Raw genomic sequence first — 12,262 nt, 5'->3', positions numbered from 1 at the left:
CTTCTGAAGAGACGTGATCACATTACACATTATGCATTTCACAATAAATGCTGCTCCATCTCTACAAGTGCCGTGAGTTTGAGTCTTATATAACGTGTATTCATAAAAAAACAACATAGAAATTATATTATTTTTAGTATTCTATACAGTAATAGCTTGAAAAACTGTCAATTAGCATTGCATTATAAGTACACTCTAAAAAGATGGTTCATTAAAGGTTTGTTACGTGTAGTAACACTTCTATTTAGAACCGAGTTTAGGGTTCTTTATTCCTGCCTTTTTGTTTTTAAAATCTGTAACTGTCAAAGCACCTCATTACTGATTTTCTGGAGTTCAACCATCCAGCTACACAGACTGTCAACAGTTTCAACAGGTAAAATGATTTCTTACAATATCAATAAATTTTAACTTTCATATTGTAACTAGTTTTCCAGTACCAATAATGTATTTTTCTTTTTTAGTTTCTTTTTAGTGTAACCAGCTCTGTTCAGTTAAGGATCTCCACTAAGTAAGTAACAGAGATATTGAGTTCATGATCCACTGTTAGATTTCTTTTAGATATTTATAATAAAATTATTACTTGGGCTTATGAATAAACGTTAAAGCTATATTTAAGCTATCTCTTGACTTTAAATCTCTTTTTCTTTTTTTAATATTATGATGGGCATACTGTTTATAAGTGCTTATATATCTATTTTTGCTTATGGCCTTAAATAGCATAATTGTTTTTATATAAACACAAGGAGACTCTTTAACTCTAAAGTCAACTGTGTATTTCAGATGCATCACATTCACAACCTCATCATCTGCAGAGAAACCAACACTCAATCACACCAAAATGATGGACTTAAAGGCATCACAGAGGATCCTGAAGATACAGTATTTCACTGGAACTTGGTCTTCATTACATCTATGTTCTATTTCTATTTTGTATTTTACTTTCTGATGTATTTTTTCATGTTCATTGTCAACTGTCATTTATTATTTGTATTCAGATAATAACTGTTGTTAGAGCATGATCATTTTTTGCTACAAGTTCACATCAATTAAAAAAAATAAGTGTGAGTGTGTAAATCCCTAATACAGGCTACAAGACATTATAAGAAAAATAAAAACAATATTAATAGATAATATATAGAAATAATATTAATAAATAATACTAATATTAATGGTATAAATGTAATAAAACTTATATTTTCTAAACCCTAATTCATGCATCCCTACAACTGCGTCTCTTCAGAAGACTTAAACTGCTCAATTGATATTAATTTATTATATATATTTTTTTATTATTTATGATCTCTTTATGAATGTTTTGAAGTGTCAAAGTTTTGGGTGAACAGCCTTTTCAGTACAGGGATAGAAATCTCTCAAATTTTATTAAAATATCTTAATTTGTGTTCTGAGTATGAACAAGGGTTTAGAACGACATGGGAGTTAGTAAATGATGACAAAATTTTCAGAATAATTTTGGTTGAATTATTCCTTTAAGTGCTGTGTTAATAGTTGAAATATTTTGCTTATTGATCCAGCTTGTTTGTTGCATTATGCATGTGCAAAAATTAGGAAAGTTTAAGGTGATGATAAAGTTTAGCTTCCTTTCAATTATTTACATTTACATTTACATTTAGTCATTTAGCAGACGCTTTTATCCAAAGCGACTTACAATTGGGAGCTATATTGTAAGTCATATTATATACCACGTTTGTTGTGACTTTTGATTTAAGACTTTGCTTATTGCTGCAGAATTTAAAAAGAAAAAATTGACTATTTTGGCACTTAAAAAAAATAATTTAAGAGCATTTTTGTTGTAAATTTTGTTGCATGCCACTCGAAATTTAGTTGACGAGTTTTTTTATTATTATTATTTTTGTTATCCTAGTTTGAGTGGAGTAAAACTGCATACCAAATTTTGTTCCTTTTGAAGTTGTCATTTTGCAGAATGCCAATAAACACTTTCTGTAATGATGACAAAACATTGTTTGTGTTGTATTTACAGTATTGTTTGCACTGTGTGCATTTGTGTTCTTAAATGATGTGAGGGGAGCATGCATTGTGGCTGAGAGTCTGGATGTAAGATTTAAAGTTATACATTTAAATAGTTGAAAAAATGTGGTTGAGTTAACTTAAAAAAATAAGGTAATTTGCTGCAAAGCAATTTTGAGTTTACTGAACTTCAAGAACTAAGTTGTGCCAACTCATTTTTAAAAGTTTGACAGGTAGTTCACTCAACTTAAACCAGTAGTTTTAGTGAACTTTTATAAATTAATTTGCACAACTTCATCTACTAAAGTTGAGTAAACTCAAAATTGCTTTGCAGCAAATTACCTTAATTTTTTAAGTTAACTCAACTTTTTATTTTTTACAGTGTAGTAAACAACTACTTGATTCTACACTGCTGACACAATGCCTTAATTCAGATAATTTTATACAAGTTGCTTGGAAATTAATATGGATATCTGGTATTATGGCACTGGGGTCAAAGCTTTGAGGCTGTTGAATTAAGTCCTGTATTGAACGCTTAACCTAAGGAGACTCCAGAGAAAATATTCCTGTGCATTATGATGGGATATTAACGTATTGTATACTGAACAATGAAAAATGCATACTGATAAAAACTTTTTGAAAAAGGATGCAGTATGCACAAAAAAAAAAAAAACGTGTATGCAACATTGTTACTGTACTACCATTGTACAATACCGTTTAAAGGTTTGCTGTCAGATTTTTTATTTTAGTATTTTTTGTTATCAATCATGTAAAAAAAGCTGTTCTTTTGAACTTTCTATTCAGAGAATCATGGTCGAAAAAAAAAACACACAAAAAAAATTATTAATATTAAAAAATATTAAGCACCACAACTGTTTTCAACACTGATAATAATAAGAAATGTTTCTTGAGCACCAAATAAGCAATTAAAATGATTTCTGAAGAGCGGAGTAATGGATGCTGAAAATTCAGCTTTACCATCACAGAAATAAACTACATTTTAAAATATAAATCAGTTATATATATATATATATATATATATATATATATATATATATAATTATTATTTTTGTTTTTGCAATATTGTTCTTTATAGTGTATTCAAAATAATTTAAAAATTACCAACCACAAACTTAAACATTAGTGTATTTTTAATTCAGCGAGTGGCATCCAGTTATATTCTCAAAAATTATTCAATACTTACAAACTTATTTTTGCATCCAATTTTGGCTATAAATATTCAACTTTTGGCCGTCCAATTAAATTATATCATAAAAAAACCGACTTGACTGTTGATTTGACTTCCAGTTCATTCTCACTGGAAATGTAAAGTCAAGTTTAGCTCAGTGCATTGTGGGATATGAGAATGCTTAATTACTGCACAATCTGCCAGGTGTAGTAGGTCATCTGGGTATTTTATGCATACAGAAAATGTGCATACCATGCAGAGTGCACAAATCGTATGCTACTATCTATTATTTTTGAAAGACAGCGTGTAATTCTGACATACCCATACATGCATTCCTAACAATTCCCAATCCACAGAGAGGGTGGAAGAGAGAAAGAGAACATACAGTAAATAAAATTTGACACCACATCTACACTGCAAACAACAAACTAGCACGATACCAGCATAACCTAGGAAGCTGTATGGAGAGCAGACTACAAATACAGTCATATTCTGCAGTTTGCAGTACAGGCTGCCTGCTGTGATAAACATGAGAATGATATGAAGTGAAATAGCAGATTTTTTGAGGATAACTACATCCTCGGCTATATATATTTGAGTTTAACAGCTGCTCTTAACCTTGACCTGTGTAAGTAATCACTTAAATGTAAATTAGACTCCAATATTTGAAATTAAATGGCAGTTTTCCAGAAGAAATAACTAATTACCTTCTATTTCCCTGGCCAAGCGCTGCCATCAGTCCGTCTGGATTCCTGCCATCCTTGAGCAGACCTCGGAAAGAAGAAAAAATGTGTTTTCACATACATGAATAAAAGAAAAAAAAAAAAAAAAGTATTGCTGTCTGCTCCCATCTGGCTGACCGATGACTCACACAGGGATGAAGGCAAGGTTAAACCTCAGCGCAAGGAATATGATCTAAAAGAACAAGTGAGCTTCTTTTTTTTTTTTTTTAAAAGCATTTAATTAAATAAAGGCAGATACTTGTACAAATGTAATATCTGTAAGATGCTAACCCGATAAACGTCAGGCTCTTTGTGCAGATGCATAATAATGCTGGAGCACAGCTGTTCAAAACAAATCAACTCTTACCTAAAAGCACTCTTTCAATACAGAAGTACATTTACATATTTTCTAAACAACATTTGAGTGGTGCTGCCCATGCAAACTATGGCATTCATTTTGGAATGCTAAGATGTATGAGTGGATTTTGGCAGGTTGCTATGCGGTTGCTAGGTGGTTACTAGAGTGTTTTGGATAGTTTTTTTAGCAGCTCAAGAGAAAAGAGAGTATGTTCAAGTCTCCATGAAATATTGAAATATACTTGTATTTAATCTTTGTATGTTTCTGGGAGTTATTTATTTATTTACTTGCCTCTTTATCATAGACCTGAAAGAAAGTAAACACAAAAGAAAGAGTGAAAAAGCAAAAGAAAGAGAGAAAGAAAGAGAGAGAAAAAGAAAGCATAAAGAGTGAAAGAGAGCAAAAGACAGAACAAGAGAAAAGGTGAAAGACAAAGAGAAAGCGAAAAGAAAAAGTGAAAAAAGAAAAAGAAAAAGAAAGAAAGAAAAAAGTGCAAAAGAAAAAAGAAAGTGAAATAAAGAGAGCACAAAAGGAGAGCACGAAAGAGAGTAAAAGAACAAAAAAGTGAAAGAAAATGATAAAGGATACAAAAGAGCACAGAAAGATATCACAACAGAAAGAGTGAAAGAGTGTAAAAAGAGTGAAAGATAAAGAGTGAAAGCGTAAAGAAAGAAAGAAAGAAAGAAAGAAAGAAAGAAAGAAAGAAAAAGAAAGAGCGAAAAAAGTGAAAAAATGACAAAAAAGCAAGAATATAAAGAAAATGCGATAGAAAAAGAAAGAAAGAAAAATTGAGTGAATGAATGAATCAAACACATTCACTTATTGGTTTAGCATATATTAACTTAAAGGATATGAGAAATAATAATAATAACAGTAACCACTCAAAATACAATAGCAATCACATAGCTACACCATGGTAACCACTGATTGATAATTATTTTCTTGTGACATTTTCTTGCATTGTTTAGACGAGCAGAGGCTCATGTCAGAGAATATTATTAGAGTAACAAAAAGGTTAACACATCCCTTCTTGTTTTCTTTTGTCATCTTTCTTTCTATTATTTCATCCTCTCGAGTCCCGTGTTAAATAACAAATATGTAAAATTGTTCCTTACCCTCGGGGATGACAATTCACACTGGTTTTATTTTCTCTTTGTAGTTCTATTGCTTTATTGGTCTCCTGGGGGAAAGACTATGGCAAAACTAAAGTACATAATTTTACACAAATTCATTATAATAAATTAATTCCTGAATTTAGAGTTAATACACCAGGGAATGTGTCTACATGTTTAAGTGTCACTTACTGTAGGATTAAGATTTGAGAAACACTTGGCTGATATTTTCTGGAGAGAACAGCAGTAGTCGAAGCTGGAAAAGGTAAGCGAAAAACGGTCTGATCTTCTTTGGGTCAGCTGTTTGATTGTCAGCATGATGGAAGGCCAGAAGAAGCCCGACAAGCTGTTTACTGCAGAGCGGGCAAGACACAAGCAGACACACAGACAGTTCATACACGTTCAAAACACACCAGGAGCAAGTTGTGAACGAGCAAATTTGACTTGTGGTTTGATATGAAAGAAAAATCTCAGTTGTTTCTTCTAGACAGCAACAAAGATAAATGGAAAGCAAAAGGCTGTCAGAATCTAAGAAGTAGAAGAGTTTCAGAAAAATCCCTACAGTGTTTCAAACTTATAATTGCCATGATACCAACATCTGCAGTCAAAAATATATGAACTCGAGCATTCCTCATTAAATACTTCCAAGATCAAATTATACGATGCACCATATGGACAAAAGTATTGGGACAATCTCCTAATTACTCAATTCGTGTATTTCAATCAGACCCATTGCCACACGTGTATAAAATCAAGTAAGCAGTCTGCATTTACAAACATTAGTGAAAAAAATGCAACGTTCTGAAGAGCTCAGTCAATTCAAGCATGGTACTGTGAAAGGATGCCACCTTTGCAGTTCATGAAATTTCATCCCTGCTAGATATTCCTTGGTCAGCTGTTAGTGGTATTATTGAAAAGTAGAAGTGTTTAGAAACAGTAGCAACTCAACCACAAAGTGGAAGATCAGAGCGGGGTCACCATGTAGCTAGTGCTCTGCTGATTCAGAGCTGAAGAGATCTAAACTTTCCCTAGCATTAATTTCAGCACAAAAACTGTGTGACGGGAGCTTCATGCAATGGGTTTGGTTGAGCAGCTGTATGCAAGCCTCGCATCACCAATGCCAAGCATCGGACGAAGTGGTGTAAAAAGCATGCTGCCACTGGACTCTGGAGCAGTGGAAACCTAGAGCCAGATCCACAAAGCATTCTTAGGAAGAAATTTCTTATTAACTGCCATTTTCTTCTTATTTAATAACAAGAAAAAATCTAAGAATATTCTTGAAAAGTATCTTAAAAATCCTCGTAAATAAATTCTTAAAGGTAGTGTAACCTCAGACTTGTCTTAAATACCAAATGGTAAGAATGATTTAATTAATTTATTGGGTTATTGAAAATGAATTGTTATATTTAAGCATTACAACAACACTAGTTACATATAAATCACAGTAGGACTATTAACAGCGATGTGCACAAGTTTTCTGCAGTGACACACCAATAACTGATAATGTAAACAATGATCAGTCATAATTGTGTGTGATGCGCCTTTTGTGAATTCAAAATTCAATAACAACTCCACAAAAAAAGAGAGAGAGTCAGATAGAGATCTTGCCTTTAAATATGACAATATTTGGCAGTTTTCTGCAGGAAATGCCATTTATTCAATCAGATAAAGACTGTCTGATAAAAAACATTTTCTTCTTAAGAAGAAAATAAGATGTTCCTAAGAACATATTTGAGAATTTAGCAAGAATTGCACTTAGGAACATTCTTACAAACTTCTTGGAAATTATCTTAAGAAATGTATTAATTTATTTCTTAAGAAGGTTTTCGTGAATCTGGCTACTGTTCTCCGGAGTGAAAAATTGTGCTTCTCTGTTTGACAGTCTGATGGGCAAGTCTGGGTTTGGCAGATGCCAGAAGAACATCACCTGCCTGACTTGGGCTAGGCTTCTCACTTCCAGTGAAGGAAAATCTTAATGCTTCAGCATACCAAGACATGTTGGATAATACTATGCTTCCAACTTTGTGGGAACAGTTTGTGGAAAGCCCTTTTCTATTCCAGCATGACTGTGCCTCAATGCACAAAGCAAGGTCCATAACGACATGGTTGGATGAGTTTGGTGTTGAAGAAGTTGACTGGCCTGCAGAGAGCCCTGACCTCATCAAACACCTCTGGGAAGATCTGGAAAAGAGATTGCGAGCTCAGCCTTCTCGTTCAACATCAATGTCTGACCAGACAAATGCTCTATTGGACGAATGGGCAAAAAGTCCCATAAAAACACTCGAAATCTTGTGGAAATCCTTCCCAGAAGAGTAGAAGCTGTTATAGCTGCAAAAGACTGCTTCTTCTTCTGCTTATTGTTCCTAAAGAATTTTAGTAAGTTCACTTAAGTTACAAAAGAGCAACCTCTGAGCAATAAAACATTCCTCTATGTGGGCTGTTTAACTAAAAATCAGCATTGTATTATTTTTTGAAGCTTTAGTACTGCAGTGTAGTTCGTGATTCATTCCTCGGTGGATTTGATCAGTTTGTTTCAGACGGATACCCAGGGCTATAAACTCTCAGCAGGTAACAGCAGGTAAAACTCACGCCCTCAAAATCTCTCAGAGCTGCAAACTCACAAAACTTTGAATAATCCGTTTCATCCGTTTCTTCCTCAAGGGAAGTTTTTTTCCAGATGGCAAACCAACCGCAACAACTTTTTGCTATTGCTGCGGCACTGTCTGCCAATGTCTTACCTGCAGAATGTTCTGGAAGCCTTTGTCGTGAATGGGAACGGGTGTTCCCAAGACTCAAAGCTAGGGAATTATCACCAAGAAAGTAAACAAAACATAAACATCTAAAACGAACAAATGAAACAACTACCATAAAAGGAAACCAGACACCTTCATAATTGTGTTCCCTTCTGCATTAGAGTTGGTCAATGATGCTAACTTTACTACAACAAAAAGTTGTGTCACAATATACCAATGAACGTAATAGGAGATGTAGTATTTAATCGATTAAGATTCTAATTATTAATTTAGGCAGAAACGTGTAGGACATTTATTATAGGTAAAGACTGACTTAAGTCTAAGGGCACAATGGTGATTTTTTAAAGCAAACTCATTGCAGAGCTCGAACCAGCAACTTATGGGTCATGTTTACTCATTATGCCACAACTAGAATTAGTGCATAGTCTATTTTTTTCTCTCTCTTTTTATGAATCAAAAATCCAAATGCTTAACACAACCCTGATTTCTTTCTTTCAAAAAAAAAAAAAAGATATATACAACTGCTTAAAATAAAATAAAATCTTCATATTCTGCACTACTAGGCCACTAATAAAAATTTTGATATCTAAGTAACTGTGACTGTATCTAAGATTATTAGGATAAAATGTTTGTCTAAAAATTATTTCTTTAAATTGCTTAAAAATAAAGGTTCCAAAAGGTTTTTTTTGTTTTGTTTTTTTTCGTAACAATGCCACCTTGCAATGAACAAATGTTAAAAGAACCATTTTTCTTAGTGTGAATAACATTTTAATAATCTAAAGAACCTTTTGTGCAATGAAAATGTTCCATGGATGTTTAAGGTTCTTCATGGAACCGTAGATGACAATAAAGAATCTTTATATTTAAAAGTGTCGATTCTCCCTTGCATGTGAGCAGTCCTGAGTTCAAAATCCAATCTTGCATTTTTATATTTAACACATAATCATACACTTTTCATGCTTTGCATGTCTACAATCATAACAATAACAGGGAGACTAAAAATAAAAAGGAGAAACAAGAAAGAGAGACATTGCTGAACATGACAAATGACCTCTTATGCATTTTCTACATGATCGGTGGTCTGCACCCGCAGCTCCACTTGACCTCTACGACCCCCACCACTGTTGCCACATTCAGTACAGCCTGACCTGACGAGTGAAAGAACGAGACGAGGCACATGTCTACACATCCACATAGTGCTCACTTTGATTCCAGCCTTACCCAGCACTGCAGATCTCCTCCGAGACCCGTCTAATCACAACAGATATCCATCCAGCCATCTTTCCTCTTTCCCCTGCCTCATCCTACTGTCAACAGAGCTGAGAAGAGAGAAACAGCAGAAGATGATGATATCAGAGCGGTTATTTGCTGTTTTACTGCTACCAACACCATGTTGACGTCTACGGAAATTAGAGCAATACAGTATGAAAGCATGCCAAATCGCACAGTCTCCTGTTAATAGTGGCCTAATAACGCCTTCTCGTGTTTTTCATTTTTAATGCATGCCTTATGAAAGCATCTCTCCAGGGGAACGTGCACGCTCCTACATTTGAATGAACACAGCGCCAATAAATCTTAAGTTTATGCAACAAATAAATGAATAACAGCAAAGGAAATATGAATCCATCTTAACAGCCCCTCTTCAGCGTCAAAAGAAAATATTGCTCAATTTAAATTTAATGACTGGTTCCATCTTTGCTGCCGGAGTGGCTGGGCGCAGCGCTGCTGCCGTAATAACAATAATAGACTGTTTTATGGGCTGCCCTTCACACGGGAGAGTCTGGCGTAGACAACACACAACATAACCGCAGGAGCTTAACCAGCGGCCGAGGCTCGGAGACAGGAACGTGACTGAGTGGAGGCTCATGCCGGAGATTTCATTGCCCGAGAAGGTAAAAACAAAATTGTGCTTATACAGCTAGACAAGTGAGTCAATAATGAATATTTCTGTTTTCATTTTACAATGTGCAAAGTAAAACATTAGTTATAAAAAACGAAGGGGGGAAATAAGTGAAATGAACCAAATTCAAAAAGAAAACCTTGTGAAAATATGCAACTTTTCTGCTCCTTCTCTCAGTAGAGCATTAGACAAAAACAGTAACATACGCACATAATAATGCAAAATACAAGGATTTTCTCTAGTGTGCTCAAACATGTAGCACAAAAATGTATTAATTAAAATAGATATTTAAAAATAACATTAAACACTATGTAAGCATTATTACTCATTATTGCATGCAAAACATTAGCCATATAAAGACATAAGGTACAGTAGAGAAAACTAAGACTAACTAGGCCTACTTGCGATGTAATAAGACTCCAATGACGACCACTTTTGCCTGTCTGCATTAAATGTAAAAATGCAGCGTAATCTGTTTGTTTCAGCTAATAAAGATATTTGAGATTTAATATACTGTTAATCGAGCAGGACTGTACATACAGCAATACGATTTCACAATAAGTGTGATTGACACTGTTAACTGCATTATGATGGTTTTTGGTGCAGGAAATCTTATTAATTGCTAAAATGCTACAAAACTGGACATTTTAAATGACCTTTTTTTTGAATAACATTTTGCAGCTTTAAGTTCAGTGAAAGAGTTTGGGTGAAAGTGGGAAGTGATTAAAACTTTTCCTGTTGTAACCTCTGTTCTACCTCTGTGCTGCCAGTGTGAAGCTCCAGGTTTCATTCTGACAGCGTTTCATTTCCTGTCTGAGCAGTTTGAATTTGATTGACAGAAAGCTCTGGAATCTATCCGGTGCTGTTCTCAGAACTGGACCAACAGAACAGCTAACCTTTCCATCATTCTTCTGTATGGAGAGAGAGTGAGAGAATGAGTCTCACATGGAAAGATGACATACCTTTTCTTATCCATACATCTAATAACAGGGTTATTATAATTAACTAAAACAAACTATTAAAACATTTTTGTTAATTGAAATAAGGCTGAAATTGAATTAAAAACCATATATAAACTGTAACATTGCAATATGTACCATCATAGTCATATAATAAATAAATTATGAACAGATAGAAATACCACAAGAGGAGAAAGTGATAAAGAGAGTAAGACCGTGCAGATACTGTAAAGAGAAATGGAGAAAAAGATGCCATGTCCCCTAGCAAGATCTGCTGCACTGCTTCAATTAGGATTTATTTTCCTTACCAGCAGTCTGGTGATTTGACTCCATCTCAGCACTTCATTTTAAAACAAAGACACAGTCAGTCACTTTTACAGCCAATTACATTTGTTATACTGGATATTTATTGCCAATTCGGAATGATATACACCAGGTTTACAGCTTTTGCTAATGTTTAGACTTTTAGCTAAGCGCAGTTGACCATTAGCAAACAAATGAGTTTTCAGAGCCCACGTCAATCTGTCATAGCTGAGTGGTCATTACCATCCGTCATATCCAGATAACTTCTGTTCAAATGAAGAACACGACGGTGGCAGAGCGCAAACATTATGCAATATGAGAGACACACAAGAGGTAGAAAAGTTGTCTGAAATCAATTAAACAAGAAACAAGGCAACAGTGTTTATGAGAAAGCATGTGAAAAGTGCACCAGTAGAACACTACTTTTGCTGTTTTGGAACAAGGGAAATGGACTAAAACCACAGTCGTGCTCAGAGAAGTCTGTGTTTTCTGTGAGCTCGATCCAAAGACACCCACATTGTTGTTGTCTTTCTGTTTGGATAAGTTTGACTGTCTCTTCTCAGCCGAATAATAACAACAGATACTAAAATTTGCACTCAGCGAATAGAAGATCAGCCCACATACAACAGACTTAGAAACAGGTTTAAAAAAAAAGTAAAGTCTTTTTTAAAGCAAGTCCATTTACTTGGTGGCCATCTCGGGAATGCCCTTAGCCAGCTAGGCCCTATTTACAGTCAGGCAAGTCTACTTCAGTAAAAAAGACCAAAATCGCTTACGTTTCAACTGCGACATGTCAAATCGCCAATAGCATCTGACAAAACCGCATCATACATTCTGCTGCTTCAGCTAACAGTCGCACTTTTAATTGAAAGGCGGGATTTACTTTCCTACAGTCAGGAGGTTGAGCGATTTCTCCCATTAATTGTTCATGCCCATCTTCTCTTCAGTTTTGTTTCCCTAAAGAGAAGCAGTGAGTAATA

The 12,262-nt window shown here is 34.5% G+C and overlaps 1 long non-coding RNA gene across 1 annotated transcript; it reads right to left on the bottom strand.

Moving 5' to 3' along the window:
- Positions 1-5,214: 5,214 nt before the first annotated feature.
- On the bottom strand, positions 5,215-10,919 carry LOC131552132 (uncharacterized). Its single transcript, XR_009273912.1, has 3 exons — positions 10,777-10,919; positions 9,342-9,439; positions 5,215-5,720 (listed from the first exon to the last, which is right to left on the bottom strand). It is a non-coding gene; the product is annotated as an uncharacterized LOC131552132 (long non-coding RNA).
- Between the last annotated feature and the right edge of the window lie 1,343 nt (positions 10,920-12,262).

This window comes from Onychostoma macrolepis, chromosome 02 (genome assembly GCF_012432095.1).
Source record: "Onychostoma macrolepis isolate SWU-2019 chromosome 02, ASM1243209v1, whole genome shotgun sequence".
Lineage (NCBI taxonomy): Eukaryota > Metazoa > Chordata > Actinopteri > Cypriniformes > Cyprinidae > Onychostoma > Onychostoma macrolepis.
The sequence above is the reverse complement of the archived record's forward strand: the minus strand, read 5'-3'. Positions and strand labels throughout refer to the sequence as shown.